The 10486-nt window shown below is 35.1% G+C and overlaps 3 pseudogenes across 1 annotated transcript in view; 2 read left to right on the plus strand and 1 right to left on the minus strand.

The window, feature by feature from the left end:
* The window catches only part of LOC108301903, a 29316-nt pseudogene extending 22705 nt beyond the window's left edge, over positions 1–6611 (plus strand). The window contains exons 2-6 of the transcript XR_005199679.1: positions 1350–1476; positions 1967–2062; positions 4096–4487; positions 4548–6331; positions 6498–6611. The product of XR_005199679.1 is annotated as a zinc finger protein 98-like (transcript). The remainder of the gene's footprint in view (positions 1–1349; positions 1477–1966; positions 2063–4095; positions 4488–4547; positions 6332–6497) is intronic.
* LOC108301910 overlaps positions 1–10486 on the plus strand; it is a 101280-nt pseudogene that overhangs the window by 89311 nt on the left and 1483 nt on the right.
* LOC119470723 lies at positions 9675–9804 on the minus strand (annotated as a pseudogene).

Below are 10486 nucleotides of genomic sequence, written 5' to 3' on the forward strand. Positions count from 1 at the left end.
GATTGCTCCACGTTGGTCGTGGTTTTTCCATGTTGCTCAGGCTGATCTCAAACTCCTGACCTTAGGCGATCCACCCGCCTTAGGCTCCCAAGGTGTTAGGATTACAGGCATGAGCCTCCACGCCCGACCTAATACTGATTCTTTCTGTCCATAAAAATGGAATGTTTTTCCATTTGATTTGTGCTCTCTTACTTCCTTGAGCAGTGTTTTGTAGTTCTCCTCGAAGAAGTCCTTCCCATTCCTTGTTAGATGTATTTCTAGATATTTTAAGCCTTTTGTAGCAGTTGTAAAGTTCATGTATGATTTGGCTTTTTTATTGTTCATTGTTGGCTTATAGGAATGCTTGCGATTTTTGTATTTTTAGTGGAGATGGTGTTTCACCATGTTGACCAGGATGCTGTTGATCTCTTGACTTTGTGATTTGCCTGCCTTGTCTTCCCAAAGTGCTCGGATTACAGATGGGAGCCACCGCGCCTGGCCAAACTCATGTTTCTTTATGATTAAATTCAGATTATGGTTTACTTCTGAGAGGGAAGTTACGTAGGGTCCTTCTGTGTGTCTCAGCACATCATAGAAATTTGACCTCATGTAGTTGATGTTAATAACTCACTTGGTTAATGAGCTTTGTGACAGATTTTCTTTTTTTTATAGAGTTAATTATTTTTCTCTCCATTATTAAGTATCTTTATGCAGCTGATGTAGATAAACAATAAGTTTTAAGCTGGCAGCTGCCCTTTCTTAGGTTTTCTTTGCATGTATCTGTCTTTGGAAAATGAAAGCTCTCATCTCTGTTTACAGGCCATAAAAACTGAAAAACACACAGCCTCTTTCACTTACGGGATGTTTAACAAAATAGTTTTCTTGAGCCAAAAACATTAGCATTCGTGGTGAGCTTGTTAGATATTCAGAAACTCAGATTTTATTCCAGATTTTCTGAAACTATAATCTGCATTCACAAGATCTCCAGTTTATTGTACACATTAAAATTTGAGCAGTACTTTCCAACTCAGTATGTCTTTTCCATCTGAAAAGTTTACACAACCCATTCTGTATGATGTAAATAGAGCACTCAAAAATGTACATGTTAGTGTTTATACCCTCAGTTTTATACTTCATTGTCCAGAAAGTGATATGTATATGTTGATGTTGTGGGTCTTATGCCACTGTCTTTTCTCACAGTTAGAGAATACATTAGAGAATATTTCTGTGTTGAAAGTTATTTATTAGGTATTGTCAGCCACTCCTGTAAGTAAGAACAAGTTCTCTTTATTCTTGTTTTATCTTGAGTCAAATTAAAAATTCTGCTCATGGCCACTTGGTAAATGTGTATGTGTGTGTATATTTTTCAGGGAGTGTTGACATTTATGGATGTGGCCATAGAATTCTCTCTGGAGGAGTGGCAATGCCTGAACACTGCACAGCGGAATTTATATAGGAATGTGATGTTAGAGAACTACAGAAACCTGGTCTTCCTGGGTGAGTGTCACTTCAATGTACAATTTTCTAATATACATTCTAAGTTTTATTTTTTTACTTTTTTTTTTGAGGAATAATTTTTGGTAATTTTTGCTTTTAGATCTGTTTAGAAAAAAAACTTCAAGATTTGTCTAGTAAAAAATAATTTTAAGATGTTTAATTTTGACCTGAACTTTCCACATTCCAGAGTTGATCTGTGTTCTTCACTCTAGATTAGTGTTAATTTTAGAAATTTGGTGGCATAACATACTGTTGCCGACATCTAAAAATCTGATTGTCAATACTAATTTTTGATTTAGTAGTATCAGGTAGTAAAATTAAGAACTTACAAAATTAAAATATTTTTAAAAATATTTTAAATTTTTTGTTACCAATTAGTATTTTAGAATTATTTTACTAGAATGTTCTATTACATTCTTCTTACTGAGCACACTACTAAGTTGGTAATTGGAGAATATGAGCAAGATTCATGTAATTTTTAATAAAACAGGTATTGCTGCCTCTAAGCCAGACCTGATCACCTGTCTGGAGCAAGGAAAAGAACCTTGGAATGTGAAGAGACATGAGATGGTAGCCAAACCCCCAGGTAGGTGAGAGTGAAAGTGAGAACAACAGACGACACAGATGAGAGGTCCAAAGCAAGAAAAAGCCAGTCCTTAACATGATTTGGAAATCTGTGTTTCATAGAAAATAGTTTCTGGGAAGCGTGACTTTTTTTTTTTTTTTCTACATAGAAACATCTTCAGTCTTGTCTTTTTAAAATCTCTAAACATTTTACTTTCCCTTTGGTGATATTCCTTCACATTTACAGTGACAGCCAAAGTCCTCTTTGTGGCATAAAAGAGACTGAAAAATTTGATCACTTTTTCATTGTTTTTGAAAACACACAGCTCATTTTTGTAATTTTAGTATAGACGGGATTTCACCATGTTGGCCAGGCTGGTTTTGATCTCTTGGGCTCATGATTTGCCTGACTCAGCCTCCCAAAGCCCTGGGATTGCAGGGGTGAGCCACAACACCCAACCCAGAATTGTTTTTTCTTTTTATTTGGCAGGACAGATTTGCTAATGGTTATTGTCCTCACATGATACCTTTTTTTTTCTTCCCAGGACTTTGACTGTGTCACACAGTTTCTTTCTGCTCGGCAAAAGTTTTGTTGATAATTGACTGGTTATATCATAAGACTATGTTTGTAAATGACACATTACTTTTATTTTGCAGCTTCCACAACTTTCTTCTTATCTGTGATTTTTGAAAATGTGCTTATATATGTATTCGTTATAAATATCTTTGTATGTATTCTATTTTTTTGTTGAAATTCTTCATTTTTACATTATTTTTTCTTTTTGGCTTTTCCAGTTACTTATTTTTCTATTTTTTACCTCCAAAATTTAAGAAAATATATTATATATATTTATTTCCATTTTTATTTTTCTGATTTTCTACAGTAGTCTGTGTTCCTATTTCAGTCATTGAATATTTAATTTATTATCAGTGTTTAAAAATTAACATGTACATATTTATGATTTCTTTCTGAAAATTATATAATATTTTTGATGAAATTATATTGTCCAGTTTTGTATACATTGTAATAGTTGATTGATATTTGGACATTTAAAAAAAGCTACCTGTCACAATATTTAAAATGTCATTTTTTTTCTGACATAGACTGAAAACAGTCATCTTGGCTAGAGATTCTGGGAGTCTCTCAAACATGTTCTTAGAATGTGCCTTGTCTAAAATTTTCTTTTTAGTTTTTAGTTAAAGGAGTTTACTCATTATTATTCCTCCTCCTCCTTCTTTTTCTTATGTTCCTTTCCTCTCATTGTCTTAGCTCACTGCAGCTAAGACTTGAACCCAGGTTCAAGTGATTCTCCTTTCTCAGCCTCACACATAGCTAAAATTACAGGCATGTACCTGCATGCTCAGCTAATTTTGTATTTTTAGTAGAGACAGGGTTTTCCCATGTTGTCAAGACTGGTCTTAAACTTCTGACCTCAGGTGATCCAGCCACCTGGGCCTCCCAAAGTGCTAAGATTACAGGTGTGAAGCAACAAACTCAGCCTGTTTATGTTTCTTCTTAACCGGTAATCACTTGCTACAATTGTTTTCTGTCTGTGATACCACAGTCTTTCTGCTGTTATAAAACTTACCTTGTGTCTCAGCAGACTCAAACTGTCATTTGAAAAAATACCACTATTTATTTTAGACCTTTATGTAATGAGAGACAGGAACCAGTGTTTGTAAAAACCATACCATTCAGAAATAAAGATGTATAAGGCAGTATTTTACTTGTCTTCTAAAAAAGAAACCAGAAGTTGGCAATTTATTTCTAAAGTCACTATGTTATATTGGGAAGGCGTTTGGTAAATTTAAGAGACTTTTCTTCTATGCGGCAGTTTGCATTAGGCTCATTTGGGGCATTGCACACACTTAATTTTTTACAAATGTAGTTAGTTCTGTATGTTTTTGTTACATGTATACATCTGCGAAAAAATTTGAGCCTGTAACATTTTGCTGTGCCGTCTGGTGATGTAGTTTGCATGATTTTGTAGGGAAGATTTGTGTATAAATCTGAGTGTAGCAAGTGAAGTAATTTCTTGTTTTTATTTCTTTCAGCTGTGTGTTCTTATTTTGCCCGAGACCTTTGGCCAAAGCAGGGCATAAAAAATTGTTTCCAAAATGTGATACTGAGAAGATATAAAAAATGTGGACATAAAAATTTGCATTTAAGAAAATGTTGTCAAAGCGTGTTTGAATGTAAGGTGCGCAAAGAATGTGACAATGGACTTAACCAGTTTTTCACAACTACCCGGAGCAAAATATTTCCATGCAACACATTTGTGAAAGTCTTTCATAAATTTTCAAATTCAAACAGACATAAGATAAGACAAACTGGAAAGAATCCTTTCAAATGTAAAGAATGTGATAAGTCCCTTTGTACACTTTCACAGTTAGCTCAACATAAAATAATTCATACTCAAGAAAGACCCTACAAATATAAACGATATGTCAAAGTATACAATGAGGCTTCAAACCTGTCTACATATAAAAAAAATTATACTGGAAAGAAATCCTACAAATGTAAAGAATGTGGAGAACCTTTTAACCAGGTCTCACAACTTACTAGACATAAGATAATTCATACTGGAGAGAAATCCTACAAATGTGAAGAATGTGGCAAGGGGTTTATCTGGTTCTCACACCTTACTGCACATAAGAGAATTCATACTGGAGAGAAGCCCTACAAATGTGAAGACTGTGGCAAAGCTTTTAATCAGAAGGAAAGCCTTACTACACATAAGAGAATTCATACTGGTGAGAAACCCTACAGATGTGAGGAATGTGGCAAAGCCTTTAACCAATCTGCACACTTTACTACACATAAGAGAATTCATACTGGAGAGAAGCCCTACAAATGTGAAGACTGTGGCAAAGCTTTTAACCAAAAGGAAAGCCTTACTACACATAAGAGAATTCATACTGGAGAGAAACCCTACAAATGTGAGGAATGTGGCAAAACCTTTAACCAATCTGTAAACCTTACTACACATAAGAGAATTCATACGGGAGAGAAACCCTACAAATGTGAAGACTGTGGCAAAGCTTTTAACCAAAAGGAAAACCTTACTACACATAAGAGAATTCATACTGGAGAGAAACCCTACAAATGTGAGGAATGTGGCAAAGCTTTTAACCAGTCTGCACACCTTACTACTCATAAAAGAATTCATACTGGAGAGAAGCCCTACAAATGTAAAGAATGTGGCAAAGCTTTTAACCAAAAGGAAAGCCTTACTACACATAAGAGAATTCATACTGGAGAGAAACCCTACAAATGTGAGGAATGTGGCAAAGCCTTTAACCAATCTGTACACCTTACTACTCATAAAAGAATTCATACTGGAAAGAAATCCTACAAATGTGAAGACGGTGACAAAGCTTTTAGCCAATCCTTAACCCTTACTACACATAAGATAATTCATACTGGAGAGAAATTCTACAAATGTGAAGAATTTGGCAAAGGCTTTAGGTGGTTCTCACACCATACTGCACATAAGATAATTTATGCTGGAGAGAAGCCTTACAAATTTAAAGAATGTGGCAAAGCCTATAATAAGGCCTCAAACCTTTCTACATATAAAAAAATTCATCCTGGAGAAAAACCTTACAAATGTGCAGAATGTGGCAAAGGCTTTAACAAACCCTCAATTCTTACTAGACATAAGATAATTCATACTGGAGAGAAACCCTACAAATGTGAAGAATGTGGCAAAGCCTTTAATCAATCCTCAAACCTTACTACACATAAGATAATTCATACTGGAGAGAAACTCTACAAATGTGAGAAATGTGGCAAAGCTTTTAACCATTCATCAAACCTTACTAAACATAAGATCATTCATACTGGAGAGAAACCCTACAAATGTGAAGAATGTGGAAAAACCTTTTACCAATTCGCCCACCTTACTACCCATAAGAGGAATCATACTGGGAAGAAACCCTACAAATGAGAGGAATGTGGTAAAGCTTTTAACCAGTCCTCAACCCTTACTACACATAAGAAAATTCACACTGGAGAGAAACCCTATAAATGTGAAGACTGTGGCAAAGCTTTTAGCCAATCCTCACACCTTAGTACACATAAAACTATTCATACTGGAGAGAAATTCTACAAATGTGAAGAATGTGGCAAGGCCTTTAGCAGGCTCTCACACCTTACTAGTCATAAGATAATTCATATGAAAGTAACCCTACAAATGTTAGGAATGTGGCAAAGCTTTTAATCAATCTCTAAACCTTACTACACATAAGAGAATTTGTACTGGAAAGAAATCCTACAAATGTGAAGGAAGTGGCATAGCCTTTAGCGAGTCCTCAAATCTTATTAGTCCTAAGATAGTTAATAATGGAGAGAAACCCTACAAGTGTGAAGAATGTGGCAAAGCCTTTAACTAGTCCTGAATCCTTAACAGACATAAGATGATTCATACTGGAGAGACGCTCTAGAAACCCTAAAGTTGTGACAATGCTTGGGACAACACCTCAAACATTTCCAAACATAAAAGAAATTATGCTGGTGAGAAATATTAATAATGTGACAAACCCTTTAAATGGTTGTCACACTTGATTGTAGGTAAGGTAATTCGTACTGGAGAAAACTTCTAGAAGTATAAACAATGTTGCAAAACTTTTACATAATGCTCACACCTTATTGCACAGGAAAGCATTTATACTTGAGAACAAATGTACAAATGAAAGTTAAAAAGTGGTTAATATCTGCTCACAATCTTACTGTACATGAAAGAGTTTATACTTAAAGCATTAAAAGTGCAATTCTCTCAAAACATTCTTCAGTCTTTAAAGTGCTGAAGAGCATTTATTTCAAAGACAAACTTTCCAAGTATAAAGAGAGTTGTAGTACCTTTATGTGTAACACAGATTTTGTTATTTTGTATTAGAGGCAAACCCTGAAGCAATTGCTCAAACTTTGTTCAGTATCAGAGAATATATAAAAAACTATGGAAATATAATAACTTTGGGGAAAAAACATTTATTTAAAAGCTAAAGCTTAGAAAATCCCAGAGAGTTTATACTAAAACATATTTTTGCAGATTGAGTACATAGGAAAAAAATATTTAATCAAAAATTAAGTCTATGTAAATATCAGACAATTGAAAATAATTAAGGCACTAACACTTCAGTCGTTAACACTAAACCAGTATTCTGAGTTTAGAAAATCATCCAAAACTAAAGTTGGTAGAAAAATTGTATGTAACTTTAAAAGATTAGAAAGTTTTTTGAAGAGTTATAATTACAAGTATACTTTTTTAGGAAAGATTACAGATTTTTTCAGAAGCAAATAATGTGGTAGTTAACCCCGTAATTACTTCATAGTAAAAATGTTGTAATTAATTCTCAAATTACTTCATGCTAATGAAATGTTTGTTTTTTTAATGACAGAGTTTCACTCTCTCACCCAGGCTGGGGTGCAGTGGTGTGATCTCGGCTCACTGCGACCTCCAACTTCTGGGTTCAAGTGACACAATTGCCTCAGCCTCCCTAGTAGCTGGGATTACAGGCACATACCACCATGCCTGGCTATGTTTTGTATTTTTAGTGAAGGTGGAGTTTTGCCAGGTTGGCCAAGTTGTTCTCAAACTCGTGACCTCAAGTGATCTGCCCAGCTTAGCCTCCAAAAGTGCTGGGATTGCAGGTGTTAGCCACTCTGTCAGGCCCATCCTGTTGCTTTATTCCTATTGTATTCATACATAAAAGCATGTGACCAATTATTGCTGCATCAAAGATGAGATTTTTTTTATTAGGTGAGCATTTATGACCTCTTTTATGAAAGAGCGAGTACATTAAAATGTGAGATGCATGATGAAAATCTAAATCTAAGTAAAAAGGTTCTTTGTGGCTAACTTAACAATATTGAGTGGTGCATGAGGTGAGTGATGCATGAGGTAAGTGTGCAGAGTAATATTCTTGTGCATTAAGAGACAAATATTTTTAGTTAAATTGGCCTGATGCAGTGGCTCACTCTGGTAATTGTGGCACTTTGGAAGACTGATGTGGGTGAATCACCAGGTCAGGAGTTCGAGACCAGCCTGGCCAATGTGTTGAAACCCCGTCTCTACTGAAAATACAAAAATTAGGCCGGGCGCGGTGGCTCAAGCCTGTAATCCCAGCACTTTGGGAGGCCGAGGCGGGTGGATCACGAGGTCAAGAGATCGAGACCATCCTGGTCAACATGGTGAAACCCCGTCTCTACTAAAAATACAAAAAATTAGCTGGGCATGGTGGTGCGTGCCTGTAATCCCAGCTACTCAGGAGGCTGAGGCAGGAGAATTGCCTGAACCCAGGAGGCGGAGGTTGCGGTGAGCCGAGATCGCGCCATTGCACTCCAGCCTGGGTAACAAGAGCGAAACTCCGTCTCAAAAAAAAAAAAAAAAAAAAAAAAAAAAAAAACCAAAAAAAAAAAAAAAAAAAAAAAAAAAAAGAAATTAGTTAGTAAAATATTTCACTAATTGTACTTCTATGAAACAAAATGTGGTATATGTTAACAATTTCAGATTACATGTGAACTTAATTTCTTAAGTCAACATTTTTCACATGTTAAATATTGTGCATTAAAGTAAATCTTAATCCACTTTCTTTAACCTAGTCCCCCTTACTCAAGGCTGTAAGTAAAAGATGGTAAGAATACGCTAGTTGGTTAAATAATGGACTAACATCTCTAGTAATCTTTTTTGCCAGTGGCTTAAAACTGCAAATAGGGAATATTATTCCTGTAGGTAAAATTGTTATTCTCTTTTTTTACATTTAAATTTACTTGTGTTAATTTTTGTGGGTACATAATATTTGTTATATCTACATATTCTGATAGAGCTATACAGTATATAATCACATTAAGTTAAATGAGGTATTCATTACCTCTAGAATTTATTTTTTTTTTTGCATTACAGTCCAGTTCTATAGTTTTAGTTATTTTTAACTACAATGTATTGTTATTGACTACAGAATCATTTTTGTAATACTAAAAGTTATATACAACTATAAATAAAATTTAATCATATGAATCCTGAATAAATACTTTTTAAAATTTCTTATGTATTCTTATTTGAATATGTGGCCTGTATGTTTGCAAACACACAGACTTTTAGTTTTCATTTACATAGTGTTAAACATACACATCTATTAGTCTAAATGTAAACCTTAGGCATAAGAAAATTATTTGAGTATGAGTTTGTATTTTCAGAGTAAAAAATTAATATTGGAAGAAAACAAATTATTTTAATTAAGTGCCTAATTTTCTATCATTTTTAGTATTTTTGAGACAGAATCTCACCCGCCCAGGCTGGAGTGCAGTGGCACAATGTCAGCTGGCTACAACCTCCACCTCCTGGATTCAAGCAATTCTCTCTCAGTCTCCCCAGTAGCTGAGACTACAGGTGTAGGCCACCACACCTGGATAATCTTTGTATTTTTAGTACAGATGGAGTTTCACCATATTAATAAGGCTTGTCTTGAACTCCTGACCTCAGGTGAATCCACCCATCTTGGACTCCCAAAGTGCTGGGATAACAAGTATGAGCCACTACACCCAGCCAGATGTCTGATATTTTAGAAAACAAAAATCCTCCGAAATGCTGAATGCAAATCTATACTTTCTTTTTTTAAAAAAAAAAATTCAGTCCCTGTAGAGACCGCCAAAAATTGCCAGTTCACCTCATCCTAGCAGGGTAGTGGGAAAAGTTTTCAATTAGCAATAATTCTGCTTCAGATAAACCTCATTTGACTACAATACCACCATTGTGCAAAGCTGCCAATCTATACTTTCTACTTTGCATTGAATTGATTACTGTAATATATTGTGGCTTACAGTTCAGAGTCTCCCCATCCAAATTATCTGTTTTTACTTGCCTGGTACTTATGCTAGACCCATGACTTTCTTGTTTCTTATGTATATATTTTTTTGTTTTATAGTTTACAGAGTACTAAGTATGTGAGCTTCTATGTGCTTATAAGAATGATTTTAATAAAATTTAGTCATGGGCCAGGCACAGTGGCTCACACCTGTAATGTCAGCAATTTGGGAGGCCGAGGTGAGCATATCAACTAAGGTTAGAATTTTGAGATCAGCCTGGCAAAAAAGATGAAACCCTGTGTCTGCTAAAAATGCAAAACTTAGCGATGGTGGTGCACCCCTGTAATCCCAGCTACTGCGGAGGCTGAGGCAGGAGAATAGCTTTAACCCGGGAGATGAAGGTTGCAGTGAGCCAAGATGACACCACTATACTCCAGGCTGGGCGATAGAGGAAGACTCTCCATAAATACATAAATAAATAAATGTAAGTTATGCACACAAAATAATTTTAGCTATAATTCCAAAATTAGTGTACTAAACTTTATTTAGTTAGAATGTTCGATTTTGTTCTTTTATTTGGAGAACCCTATATAAGCCTACTTTTCTTTTTTTTTTTTTTTGAGACGGAGTTTCACTCTT

This window comes from Cebus imitator, unplaced genomic scaffold, assembly GCF_001604975.1.
Source record: "Cebus imitator isolate Cc_AM_T3 unplaced genomic scaffold, Cebus_imitator-1.0 Scaffold38, whole genome shotgun sequence".
NCBI classification, from domain to species: Eukaryota; Metazoa; Chordata; class Mammalia; order Primates; family Cebidae; genus Cebus; species Cebus imitator.